This window comes from Platalea leucorodia (assembly GCF_965183815.1).
Source record: "Platalea leucorodia genome assembly, chromosome: 4".
Taxonomy (NCBI): domain Eukaryota; kingdom Metazoa; phylum Chordata; class Aves; order Pelecaniformes; family Threskiornithidae; genus Platalea; species Platalea leucorodia.
In genome coordinates this window covers 97,650,590-97,665,331 of record NC_138826.1, presented here as the reverse complement: position 1 = coordinate 97,665,331, position 14,742 = coordinate 97,650,590, and the positions used below count along the sequence as shown (strand labels likewise).

The window sequence follows — 14,742 nt, the reverse complement described above, 5'->3', positions numbered from 1 at the left end:
AAGACGGTGTCCCAGTGGCCCCATTGCATTATATATTGTATAGTTACTGTGTGAGTGTGAAAAGGGCATACAGCCATAGCAGCCGCCTTTGAGAGAGGGAACCCCACTTCATAGAAGTGAAGATGACTGAATGCAAGACTGCTGAGCTCTATGCACAGAAAGAGATAACCAGCAGAACATTATGTTCTTAAGAACTGGTGGCTTTCTACATAAGGATTCACAGAATTTCACTGACACTGTAGAGCTTCTGGTTTCACCAGGTTTGTGTCTCAAATACAGGAAATGAAGATACTAGAAATGGATAATAGGGTTGTAGAGGCTTTATTTTGATTATATTGTATGACAAAATGCGCAAATACTTAAACAGATGCTAAGGCAGGTAGAAAGATTGTGTCAATATGAATGTGAAGAAGCAAATACAGGAAGAAGATTGCAGTAATATCTATAGTTCTGTCCCTGAAATGAAATTTTTAAAAAGTTTAAGGGGTTGCAGGAAATTATAAGGCAAATGTCTCTTTAAAGGAAGAGCATACTTGCAAGCAGACTAGTTTGGCATGATTATGGTGTTGTGTTGCTGCTGAGAAATGTTGCAGGGAGGAGCTTGCATCTTTAGTTTCAGCTGAGTCCACACACAATACCTTGACTGTCTCAAATGTAAATAATCCTCATGACTTGCAGATTTTTAATAGAGACTACCTTCTTTACAAAGATCTGTCTTTGCATTCCTGTGTACCTAAATCAGAAGTAAACTAAGGTTCTGAGGCAAGAATAAATAAGCTTCAATACTTCACTAATCAGGGACGTCTTAAATAGGCATTTAAAACTCAGTAATGAGACTCAGCTTTAGCTATGGGCATGTATTTCTCTTGAACTTCTTCCTGAAACTTGACATCTGAGAATTCACTCTTGTGTTCTTACTGCCAATTAAACATCTGTCCTTCTGCATCCTTGATCAGTACTACTAATCACATAAAACACGCACAGAACACAAGTTAATAAAATAGTTTTAGCGTTATTATGAAAATACTCTGCTGGCACGACTGCAATATTTAGAACAATAAGATGCATGAGTCAGGTGCCATTTAATTTAAAGGTAGATTATATATGTATGTTTAATGGAAGCATTCAATTGAAATCTTACGGCTTATTAGCTAGGGTTTATTTGTTGTATTACTGTTGGATTTGTAATTTGAATCAAATGAGTATTGCAGATAATATGGCTGATAACAGTAGAAGCAGTTTTGCTGAGCACGCTATAACTCCCATTAAGAAACCTTTCTCCATTTATCTATGATCTAGTGACCTTCTGCTCTGTGTTATCAAATTTTCTAAGTTCTATAAATAGCTCTTCTATCCCTTGACTTTCCAGTTGTGAAATAACGTGATGTACTAAACTGCAAAAAACATGTTATAGCAGAGTACTGCGTAATCAGCTGCTGGAGGAGTTTCTCAACTCAATTTCAAAGAATGTGCAGGCTCAGTTTGTCCTTTTTTTTATTAAAAAAAATAATATATGGGTTCTGGTGTGCTGCTTTCTCAGTCGAAATGTATGCATACCTCAGTTTAGAAAATGTACAACGTTTATTCTATGTTTACTGGCATGGAAGAGATTTCTTCTAAAGAGAAAATCATCTCACTCTTGCAGTGACAAGTTCCAAGGGCTAACCAGAGCAGTATGCCCTAGGCACTGAAATGCCTGCAGGAACCTAGCCTTTGAAATGCTTTTTTCTTTTAAAGCTCCCTTTCATTTTGTTTCTCTTCTAGTGTCTGTCTTCAGAGATAAATTAGAGAACTTCATCTTTTGCCACTGGAAATGGTCATTAATTAGATCTTATTTTATATTTTTGTTGAAAGTAAGTATGTTGCTGTGGCTAATTAGCACTTAGGTTAGGGTTCTGAACCAGATGCTCTTGAATTATTCAATAAGAAATACTTCATGCTGCTAAACTACAGTATCTCTTTTATAAATGCTATATTTTAAGTCTCTTTCCTATTCTGGTATATTTTAACTCTCCTGACCTTCATTTTTCATCATATCAATCCTCTTCTCTTTGGAGGTTTTCCTGTTAAAAGTTACTAGGATCAGCATACATGCCAAACCAGAATTTCGTTCATATAATTCGTTCAATAATGCATGTTTTTATAGAGCAATGCTTTTTATGTCACTGGAGCCTGACAGGGTGAAGCCACAGAATGCTCCTTCCAGGACCTGTGGAATTTTTTAATGAAGAACTCCAAGTGTTTTAGGATATGAAGTAGATGGCTAGAAAAAGGCATATATGGCTCAAAAAGGCTCTGAAATAAGTAAGTCACTTTATTCTAGCTGACAGAAGAAGGAAAGGCAGTGAAAGTATTATTTTGTGAGTCTAATTAACATGCATTTTCTAGGTTTAACAGGGTTGCGTAGAGTCTCCCCTTAAATCCACTAGTAAACTTCCCAGCATCCTAGTGTGGCAGTCTGCAGATGTACAAGCCAGTATTCTTGGAAAGCTTTGTACAGCATCAAAGGACAACTGCGCTTACACCCTGAATTTGTCTTCATTTCCTGAAAGGACAGACAACCACATCATTACCTAGTATATAAAATTTAGCATTTAATATTTACAAACATACTATCCTTTTTGAGCAGTACTTTAAGTTAGATTAACATACATAATAGGTGATGGAATATGAAAGCCCTTTTGTATTTTTCTATACATACTTTTTACCAGCTTTTTTGCTGTTACATGTAGTGCACTCTTACGGAATCTGTTTCCAAATTTGACTTAGAGCGTCTGTATCAGTGCATAACTTCAGTGCTGCATATGCTCATGTGTTCTAGCGCATATGCATGTGCATATTCTTTTGCATCTTTGTGGAAGATATCTAATTCCATAAAAAAGCCTGATCATTAGTGTGTGTTGTCTGGGGTTTTTAGAATTGGAATGAACCCTAGCACAGCTGTTTGTCTAAATGAGGACTTACTGGAGGAGCCATAGCTCCCTGCTAGGACTGCCAGTTGTACACAGACTCTAAACTATCATGTGGTAAGCATCTGTCTAGTTGCACATCTTCCTTTCTTGTGCTTATCAGACCAGAACTGCGTCTGCTTTACTTTATTTAAGCTGTACTGTTCTTAATAGTGCTAAGGCTGTTACTGGTAGTAGTAGTCTTGATTACTTGGTACATTCAACGCCAAAATCCATTCAGCATGAGACACTAGCATATAAAGTAAAATAATCTCATGTCTTTCTGTAGCATCCTTTTTTCATTAAGCAATTCAGTTAGGTCCAACCCTTACTTCCTGGAACTTTACCTACAAACTTACTCTATGCAGCTTTGTCTACAATATCAAAGATAATTCTAATTTAAAACAGCTATAGATACGTTTTTGAAAGGCTCTGTATCTTATAGAGGACAGCAGCTCACCTCCAAATGTCTTAGTCCATAAAACATACTGCAGTGTATAAACAATTGGCCTGTTCGCTGACATCTCAACAGATTTTCATAGATGGATATCAACTAGCTATAGACACCCTGTTTCAGCTTATGATCTGAACTGGTGGCATTACCACTACTTGCTCTGAGTTAATATCAGAGTTTATGTTTCTTCCTGTCTATTCAAATTATTAAACTCTTATGATATTAGAAGAGGTTAAAGAATTGACAAGTCAGTACAATAGTATTACTGACCATTATTTTCCTTGTGCATAAGCTTAGATGGTCTATAATGCTGGTATCTATAGCTGAACTAGTCAGTCCTGACTGCAGAGTTCTTGGCTTGTAGTCCTTAACTCTGAATTTTTTGGTCCTCTTCTAATCCTGTGATATCGTCTCACAAATAGCATAGCTAAAGACTCTACATGAAGCTGCTGTATTAATTTCTGCAATGGAATTTTAATACTTTCGGACTTACATTTGTCAAACAATGGAAGTTGCATTTTGTTTCTCAACGTTTGTCTTTTTTTTATGATTTCTGCTCATTCAGCAGATAGAATGAGCTTCCCAGGATGTTGCAGTGCTTTTAAGTTTCCTACATTAAGCTTTCATGTGCTTAATTTAGGAAAAATAACTTAGAGTTGTTACCATCACATCTGCATTGCTTTGCATTTTTCAACTTTTAATATCATTAGATGTCCTTTAGCTGTCCAGTTAAATCTCATCAGAATTCTGTCTTTGAAAGCTACTGAGTATACTCATTACTCCTTCATCTGGATTATTAAAAGGTCTTTTATTCTTTTCATGTGCAAGTACACGCTCTCCCATCTTTTTAACTTTCCATTTTCAGAAGCTTTTAAAATGAAACTAGAACTAGAATCTTTGTCTTTTTATACAAGTGATCTCACAAAATGCTATCCATGTGATAACATGCATTTTTCAATGATGTGAATTTGACTAGGAACATATTCCCTCTTTCAAAGCTTAGAATAAGAGTCTGGAGAGCAAAAATGCAAAGAAAGCTATGGAATCTGTTTTCTTCATCATGGTAAATGTCTGTATCTGTCAGTGAGCTTGGACTTAGTAAAGAGCTAGGATTCTAGGAAAAGAAATATGTGTCTGACACACTTAAGCATTTTTCTCCCATGAGCAGTGGTATGAATTTTTTTCAGTCGTCTTCATCCTGTGTGGAGTACAAACAGCCTAAATTTAACACCTGCTATTGTTTGCTGTTCTGATTTCCAAGAAGCCAGAAATATGTATTTTTAATTACTGAAAGTAATATTGCCTGGATATATTAGTTACACAAAATATGTTTAAGCAATATTGTGGAGTAAAGACACCCTGAATTTTGACCTTTCACGAAACTGTAGTACTCTATGGGGAATATCCTCTGCTTTCCAAATCCTATTTTAATACTTTCTTAAAGCTTTGATCCTGTCTACCAAAGGAATTATCATTTCTACAAGTCACTGGAGAAAACAAGGATACTAATACATGACTACGTACTTGAATAGACAAGTGCAAGGAACTTCTATATTGTTTTCCTTCTCCTTCCTATCACCTCTGGCTTATTTTCTTGGTTCATTAGGAACTGAAGGAAAAATAGAAGAGAACTATGGAGAGGGAAGAAAGGCCATAATTTAATTGGACTTCTCTTGATTTAAAATCTCTGGAAGTGAAAAACAGGGAGAAGGGTCTTGTGCAATTTATAGTATTTGGAAGAGTAAGCTGGCTTTCTTTTGAGCATAGAATAAATAGCAGTGATGCATGGGAAGTGTATACGAGGATAGTTACGGCTTGGAAGTCTTTCTTCAATAAACCAGGTAAGGAGCACTAGCAAACTAATAAGTGAATGCTTTAGCACTGTAAAAATATCTTTCAAAATTTTGTTGGAAATATTTTCTTTATATTGTAGCTATTCAAAATCCACAGGTCAAAGTTTTCTGTTAAAACTTGTAAGTCTTTTATTCCTCAGTTGTTCAAAGCAACTTGTTTCACATCTCATTGTTAAAAGGAAGAGCAAAAAAAAAGTCAGAGCAATTGGGTCTTAAGTGGTAGATCTACAATCAGTTTGAAATCTGTAAGTATTACAGTTTGAGAATCCCTCATAAAGGGCATTCCATTTGCTTAATCGGCTGTTTTCTGATGAGTTTTTCTCAGGGCTTGTTGAGAGTTTCTGTAATAAAGCTGAAAATGCAGATAATGTTCTGTTGAAAAAGGACAATAGGGTAACTGAGAAAAGGAATCTGTTTATTCATCTTTGCCTTTGATTTAAATGCCAAACATTACTTAATCCAATAGTAAAAAGGCAGTAGCATTACCAAAGTCATCAATGCTCCCGAAATTCAAACACATGCAGAGTTGTTTTAATGCTTGGCTTGTATAAACAAGAATATCAGAGATAATATTAAAACTAGCTAGCAGTATATAAATAACAGAAATGGTCTTATCTCTTTCTGCTCATCCCCTGTCATATACTTAAATGCAGACACACGCCCTGCCCCAAATAAGTTTTGTCAAGTATCACCCAGAGGGTCCCAATTTCAGACCTTTTCTTCATATGTATATATTTAAGCACAGAGTATGAAATTTTCTCATTCTTGAGTCATGTGAATATTGCTCATAAATAGTAATTATTATGAGTCTATGCAAAAGCTTCTTGCAAGTAGCAAAGTTGTTCTTTGCCACAATAATGGAGAAGTCAAGGACTCCTGTATGAGGAGAAAGCACTGAACAGACAGCTTGACGGGTGGTTGTCAGTGTCTTTAAATCTGACACACATTTACTGGCAGTTTCAAGCATGTCAATGAAATTTGCCCTATTTCTTAAAAGTGATGAATGCATTTGCTGATAAGCAGCCAGCCTCTCTTTTGGTGTATTCTACAATGTAAAACAAAAAAGAAATTGTTTCAATAATGGGATTTCACTTCCTACAGTGATGAAATTCTTTGTGAAATGCAGTGTGCCTGTATCTTCCTGAGCTGATCTTCTTAAGGATGCCCTTCTCTCACATAACATCCTTCTGATGATTTTCATGAATGATGCCAGATTGCTTAACTTGAAAAAAAATTAATTTAAAACATTCTAATTAAACACAAGTCTGGATCATATGTAAGAAATCAGGAAGGGAAGGCAAGAGACCAGCATGGCTGAGTAAAGATGTGCTGGTCAAACTAAAGGGTAAGAAGGAAATGCACAGGCAGTGGAAACAGGGACAGGTATCCTGGGAAGAGTATAGGGACATTGCCCAGTTGTAGGGATGGGGTCAGGAAGGCCAAGGCGCAGATGGAGCTGAACTTGGCAAGGGACATAAAGAATAATAAGAGCTTCTAGAGGTATTTCAGACAGAAAAGGAAGGTCAAGGAAAGTCTACCCCCCCAAGGAACGCGACTGGTAAACTGGTAACAACAGACAAGGAGAAGGCTGAGGTACTCAACTTTTTTTTGCCTTAGTCTTCACTGGCAATCTCTCTTCCCACATGTCTCGAGTGGATGGACCTCAAGGCAGGGACTGGGGGAGTAAAGTCTCTCCTGCTGTAAGAAAAGATCAAGTTCAAGACTGCCTGAGGAACCTGAACATACATGTCTATGAGACCTGACGAGATGGCAGTCAGGCAAAGTCCCCAGTGACTGGAAAAAGGGAAACATTGCACTCATTTTTAAAAAAAGGGTAGAAAGGAGGACCCTAGGAACTACTGGCCTGTCAGCCTCATGGAACAGGTCCTCCTAGAAGCTATGCTAAGGCACATGGAGGACAGGGAGGTGATTCGGCACAGCCAGCACGGCTTCACCAAGGACGAGTCCTGCCTGACCAACCTAGTAGTCTTCTATGATGGAGTGACTACATCAGTGGACAAGGGAAGAACTACAGATATCACATACCTGGACTTCTCTAAGGCCTTTGACATGGTTTCCCACAACATCCTTCTCTCTAAATTGGAGAAACATGTATTTGATAGATGGACTGTTTGGTGGATAAGGAATGGGTTGGATGGTCGCATCCAGAGGGTAGTGGTCAACAGCTCAATGTCCACGGCCACCTAGAGATCAGTGACAAGTGGTGTCCCTCAGGAGTCCGTATTGGGACCAGTACTGTTTAATATCTTCATCAGTGACATAGGCAGTGGGATCAAGTGCAGTCTCAGCAGATTTGCAGATGACACCAAGCTGAGTGGTAGAGTTGACAAGCCTGAGGGATGACATGCCATCCAGAGGGACCTGGACAACTTCAGAAGTGGGCCCATGTGAACCTTGTGAGGTTCAACTAAGGCCAAGTGTAAGGTCCTGCACCTGGGTTGGGGCAACCTCCAGTATCAGTACAGGCTGGGGAATGAAGGGATGAAGAACAGCCCTGCTGAGAAGGACTTGGGGGTACTGATAGATGAAAACCTGGACATGAGCCGGCAATGTGTGCTCGCAGCCCAGAAAATCAGTCGTATCCTGGGTTGTATCAAAAGAAGCATGGCCAGCAGGTCAAGGGAGGTGATTCTGCCCCTCTACTCTGCTCTCGTGAGACCCCACCTGCAGTACTGCGTCCAGCTGTGGAGTCCTCAAGTACAGGAAAGACATGGACCTGTTCGAGTGGGTCCAGAGGAGGGCCACAAAAACGCTCAGATGGATGGAACACCTCTGCTATGAGGACAGGCTGAGAGAGTTGAGGTTGTTCAGCCTGGGGAAGAGAAGGCTTCGGGAGACCTTATTGCGGCCTTTCAATACTTAAAGGAGGCTTATAAGAAAGATGGGGATACAATTTTTAATATGGCCTGTACTGATAGGACATAGGTTAATGGTTTTAAACTAGAAGAGGGTAGATTCAGACGAGATTCAGTCTGAAGGAAGAAATTTTTTACAATGAAGGTGGTGAAACACTGGAACAGGTTGCCCAGAGAGGTGGTAGATGCCCCATCCTTGGAAACATTCAAGGTCAGGTTGGAGGGGGCTCTGAGCAACCTGATCTAGTTGAAGATGTCCCTGCTCATTGCAGGGGGCTTGGACTAGATGATCTTTAAAGGTCCCTTCCATCCCAAAGCATTTTATGATTCTATGAAATCATCAAAGTTCAACTGCCAGAAAGCATTAGCAAGAGTTTAGTATTGCTATAGTATTCCAGGACTTAACCTCTTCTCCTCCCACCCCACGCCCCCAAGTTAATATGTTACGTGTTAATAAACGCATGTATTTTGATCGTTGAAGTATTTATAACCTCCAGGTTGTGACTACTGCAAATATGATCAGCTTGTAGTGTAACTTGTTGAAATTTAGGCTGCATGCTGGTGGTCAGTGCTGCATCACCCAGACATAGGGTTACCTACTTTTGAATTGAGCTCTTCTGTCTTGTTCCCTGTGTTTCTGTAAACTGGTTGTTCTTATCATAACTTTAGCTGTGCCAGTTCCAAGTTTACTGGGTTAAAAAGGGAGTGGAAGATTTCCTGCCCTTGTCTTTTCTCTTCCGGTTTTGCTTCTTATTGTCAGTATATCAGCATGGATAGTAACGTCATTGATTATCCTAGTTGCTAAAAGGCATAGCGTGGATTGATCCAAAGGGTAGGAGGGAAGATGGACTAAGGGACCCTAGCCCTCTTCTCAAGTTAAAATCACCTTCTATATGTTTTTTTGAGATCCTCCCGCTGACAGTAGCTACACAGCTCTTGTCCCATTCTACAAAGTGTCAAGGAGCTTTTCTCTAAAACGTTTTGCATCCACAAGATTTACATTCTGGATAATACCATTTTGTCCGTGCCACATCCAGAGATTTTCAGTCTTTACAACTGAAATTGTTTTAAAAGCTGTTCAAGTCATGTTTAGGGTATGAAACAAAGCCAACTCATTAGCTTGTATTTTAGAGGGATGTAAATGAACAGGAACTTTCTCTAACCAAAATAATGTTTTCTGCTCCTTTTCAATTTGTGGTTCTAAAGGACCTATAATTCTGAGGAAAGCTTTCAAAAAAGCAGCTCCTAACAAAAGCTCCTAGTGAGTTCTGTGTAATTGTTTTTAAATTAGTGGCTGCTGTCAGGACAGTTTAGATTTGCGCACTGAAAGCTATAACTATCAGAGATGCTATCTTGTTCAAATACAATCACGCTGTGTTTTGTTACAGTACTAAATAATCAAATTGGAATTTATTTTGCTAGAGAGCTTTTCAAGGATAGCTGGCAAACTAAACTCTTTTCTTTAACAAAAACAGCTACCTTTGATCTTTGACAGCTATCTCCAGCTTGAAAACCTTGTTCCATATTAATATGCTACAAGAAATTCTACAGTTCTAAATGTGGTTGGAATACGAGAAAAGTCTTGTTATATCATCTGTGTTCCAATTGTAACTTACAGCTTCCTCAGTGTAAGTTTAAAAACAGTTTTGTGATGAAGGATCATTACTTTGATGCTTAGGTTAGGTACAAACGTTTCTAGAAAAATAAGAGAACAAACAATACATTCATACAAATGTTCTCCTGATGCTTGTCCTGACCTGACCTTCTCTTTACTAGTGATTACCTGTCTTGTTCCTGTCACCTGAGGTTCAGTGGGAGCATTCAAACCTCTATGAGCTGGGGGCAGCTTGCACATAGGTCCCATAGATAGCTGGGGGTACACCCTGTGACCAGCAGCAGACAAGGCAAGAAGGGTTTGCAGTTTTTCCTCTCTCAGCCTACAAATAGTGCTTTCAAGATATTTTTGCCAGGTCAAAGCTGAAATGTATTGGCAGGACCATATGACCAGTACTGCCAATGCTGTGCTCTGCGCATCTTGATTTAGCAACCCAGACATTTCAGTTCAGCACCTTTCACATACAATTAAATTCACTTGTTAGAGTAAATGTCCCTGTAGAATATGCACTTAACACTTGTGTTGCATGGGAAAGTTAAAGCTGTATAATCATCCACATCACTGCAGCTTTACATTTTTTTGTTAAATTCTATGGAACTTCAATTTCCATTTAGCTCTAGCTCTCACTTCATAGTAGAAGTTCTTGCCAGAGTGCTTCAGTCTGTGGCTTTTAATATTTAAAAATCTGGTTTTGGTTAGCCAAATACGTGAAATAATATGGTGTTAACTAAGTAGTGCTAAAATGTTGTAGTTAATGGGGCACTTCTGTAATTAGGACAGAATATACTGATACCCTTTTTCAACACATCACATTATTGTCTGAAGAACAAACAGCTTCCCTAGATACACTCTTTGATCCTCACAGTTCTTCTGTTTTTATAAGAGACAGCTTATTACTTCCTGTCCTCATGGGGACCACCACCAGCCTTTTTTTTTTTCGTTCTGCTTTGTTGTTTGTCACCTCACATCCAACCTTCTGCCTTACCTATGGCTGCTTGTAACATGTTAACCTCATTTTTTATTGGGATAGTGGCTAGAAAATAGCTGTGCCAAGATAAGCAGCTTTTTAAGCAGTGAAATGATTCAGACAACACAAAAATGCAATACATGGCTTCTTTAATTTGCTTTTCTCCAGCTTCTGTTGACTCAGCCCATAACCCACATCTCTAGGAGTGCCCTTCACATCTAAGGAGACCTAGGTGGTTTAGCTTCACAAAACACATTTAATGATCTTAGTGTGTGTGGTCCACGGTTCTACAGTCTTTTCTTACCCAGAAAACTGCACGTCAGTCCTAGACAAAGCTGATGTATAATGGGGTTTGACCCTATAATGGTCAACAGTGTTACTAACTGGATGTTCACGTCGACATGTTCATTGCACAGTCCAGAAGCCCTGGTGAATTCAGAAAGCTTAAAGAAACTGTCACAACAGGAGTTGAGGGATGGACATGCTTCATAAGAACAGGCAAAAATGAGCTGCCCTTTCTTTTGAAATAAATGCTTTCAAATGATCTAGATCTTTCATAGCACACAACTTCATTATAGGTAGAGGTAGGTTTGTCACCTCAAAGTTGAGTGTGATTTTTGATATTGTTTTCAGTTGCTTATTCCTGTACCCAACTTCATGCTGAAAATATCAATTGGATGTTTTCACTGAAACAGACCTAGAGAAGAGGACTTTGTATTTCTCAACATGGATATAACCTGGAATAAGTCTGTTGCTTTTTTTAATCATGTTTCAAGTCTCATATCTGATTGAGATTCAATCCTATAAGCATGTTTTTGACCAGTAATTAAAATATATAAGATGTACCTCTCTTGTTTCTGCATAAGTTCCTCGCATTTGGTCAAGTATTAGACTGTGAAAAAAATCTCAGTGCATATACACCTAGGAGAGATTTGATTCATATAGATACTTTAGCTGAGAAACTGTTTGTACTCGCCAAAGTCTACCTCAGAACTCAGATATTCAGCAGGACTTTCCCTTTCAGTGCTACTTATGACTGTAATTGCCCCTCTTAGTGAAAATAAGATGATTTAATCTGTGAGAGTTATCTGTCTGGTATACTGGTTAAGGCAAAGATCCCATAGAAAAATGGTGTATGTTCTTGTAATCAATTGTGTAATTGCAGTTGCCATAAATTAAAAAGATCAATTAAAGGAATATAGATAAATTCAACAATTTGCTGATGTTTGAATACTTTATAGAGGAAGCTGGAATTGTTTTTACTGAAAGAGGGATCACAAAAGAATGCCCTAACTTAGTTTTACACTGACAATCTCATTTTTTGGAGAGAGAATTTCTGTTAAGGAAGATTGAAGCAATGGTATTTCTATGTTGGAGAAGTAAAAGTGATTAAGATATCTCCAGAGCAATACATTGAGAGTGAAATAATTTTTTAAATTTGGATCCAAATATAGTTGTCTAAGTTTTTATTATAATTTTCTTTCCTTTTTCCTTTCCAGAGTGAAATTTACTTTCCAAATCCATTTTCTTTTTTACAGTCAGCTATTTTCTGATAAGGCTTTATGCTTGATTTTTACAACTCCATTGACTTTTGGATCTTATGAGCTTTTGTTCCTAATACGTTCATACAAATATTGTGCCAAAGATTTGTCAGGAACCTTTAAGTTCTTAACGTTCCAGTACACTTATCTGAACTGTGCAAGTTCAATATAGTTGGTTTTCTTCCATTTTGGTTGCAAGTAGTGATCTTTTGTAAACAAAAAGTGAGAGAGGTGTGAGTACAAATCCAGACACAAGGCCAAATTTAAACGAAAACCTACATTTTTTTATAAAATGTCAGATATGCTACATACTTTGAGAAAAGGAAGCTGCTGTTACATCTACCTGAAGCAGATTGTACCCTTGATATATAGCCCATAGTTTACATTCTTTTTGATTAATTTTCCAGTCTATTTCTGTTATCTCTATTTTGCTTTTCTATCCATTTCCATATAAAACATCTTTATTTCTTATACAGCGTGAGAGGCTTACTCTTCTCTTGGATTTAATTTGCCTTGCATGATAATGGAGAAAATCTGGCATTTTCTTTCAATAACATGACCCACATGTCTTGATTTGCTCTGAGACATTGAAAACAGAGTAGAGCTACCTGAATGGATGTAGATCAGGACAAAATTCATCTGAACTATCCTCTCATGACACTGATTACAAACTCCGCCAAGGTTCTGTAAGAGGACAACAGGACAATATCTGTGAAAGTACATCCTCCTCCTGTGTCTTTTTTCTCCGTGATTTTATTTCTTTATTGATTTATTTCTTTATTGATTTTTACTTTCTTTATTGAGGTGAAACTCAATGGGTTTGCATGTTTTTAAAAACCTTAAAATGCAGGCACCGTTTTTGAAAGCCTGCTTAACTTTGATAAAGCTCGAATTACTTTTTTTAGAAATGCTTTCCTATTTTTGCATAGAATCATAGAATGGTTTGGGTTGGAAGGTACCTTTAAATAACATTTTTAAAGATCAATCATCTCTGCCCCCCCCATAGACAAAGACACCTTTCACTAGACTAGGTTGCTCAAAGCCACATCCAACCTGACCTTGAACACTTCCATTGACAGGGCATCCACAACTTCTCTGGGCAACCTGTTCCAGTGTCATTTTCATTTAAATCCTGTACAATTTACTCTATTTAAAAAGGAAGAAAATATGGTTTTCACTGAGTTTCGTCTGGGCTAGGTCATGAAATTTGTGGTGGAAATGGTTATTTGGTTATGTTTCTGTGAAGACCCCATGGAAAATTGAAATCATTTTTTGCTGATAAATAAAAATAATGACTGAAGGTAGCACAAATGCATGTAGTATTCAGGTTAATCTTTAAAGAGAAATTGCTGCAACTACAAGTTGTGTGTTAAAATCAGTTATATAACAAAGCTTCTCTTTTTCATTGTTGTGTGTTGTCATTTTTCTGACTGTAAGACTCTTGAAAGCAACGAACTACCAGCACTTACTAGAACCTATCCTAGTATAAGTGTTTGCTAAGCAAGGACTCAACATATTGTATGCTCTTAGGTGACCATACCATACTAGCTTCTAAAACTTGCAAGATAAAATATTACTGCGATGGGGAAATAATCAGAATCTAGTAGTTTTAAGGGTAATTTTATGACCTGAATAAACATACGAACAGTTTTACTGATTCAGATCAAGGGCTTGTCTAGCTGAGTGTTGTAAACAGACACCTAAGGAAGAGTAAGAACTGAGCATGCATATATGCATGAATGGTAATTACCCCCTGATACTCTCCCAGCCTCCAGCTATGTTCAGCTCAAGGGATTCCCTGAGCTGCCTGTGATCGTCTGTTTCATATCCTTTAATGGATCTTCCTTCCACAACTCTCCATTCTTCCATTGAACCTTTTACATTTCTCACATTCATAACATCCTTCAGAAAGGTTTTGGTTTGTTTTGTTTTGAGGTTGCTTTTGTGTTAGTATTTTTACAAACCTTGCTGTCCATTACCTGAATAACCACCACCCTTTGCTTATTTTGAACCTGACTCCCACCGAGAACCAGAGATGATTCAATGATTGCACACACTTATTAGTAATTCAGCTCTTTCATCCTTGACTTCACACAAAACTCTTAAGTGAATACCATCTGGTCCTGGTATTTGTTTCTGTTCATTCTGTCTAGCTGTACTCTAGCCTCTGTCCATAGTTGTTTCAGAAGGTAATTAATAATAAGGTAATACAATAGTAGATTTTCACCCTTTTTTTTTTATGGGCATGGTTCTTGACGGCTTGATAATATAGCAGTTTCCTCTTTTACTATTTTTTTTCCTGTGGCAATGGTTTAGATTGTGCTTTGGAGGAATCATTTAATTTTACATACAGTGATGGAATAATGTTATAAAAATATTAGAAGACTGTAGCAGGATCATTGTTTCTGGTACTTAAAAAATCACTGGAGAGTTGCATGCAGTAAGATAAATGCAAGAAATGTGAAACATGAGGGTATCCTAGAAAGTG

General features: G+C 37.8%; 1 protein-coding gene across 2 annotated transcripts in view; it reads left to right on the top strand.

Moving 5' to 3' along the window:
- The window catches only part of DOCK4 (dedicator of cytokinesis 4), a 249,613-nt gene that overhangs the window by 140,319 nt on the left and 94,552 nt on the right, over positions 1 to 14,742 (top strand). The gene's annotated exons all lie outside the window — the stretch shown is intronic.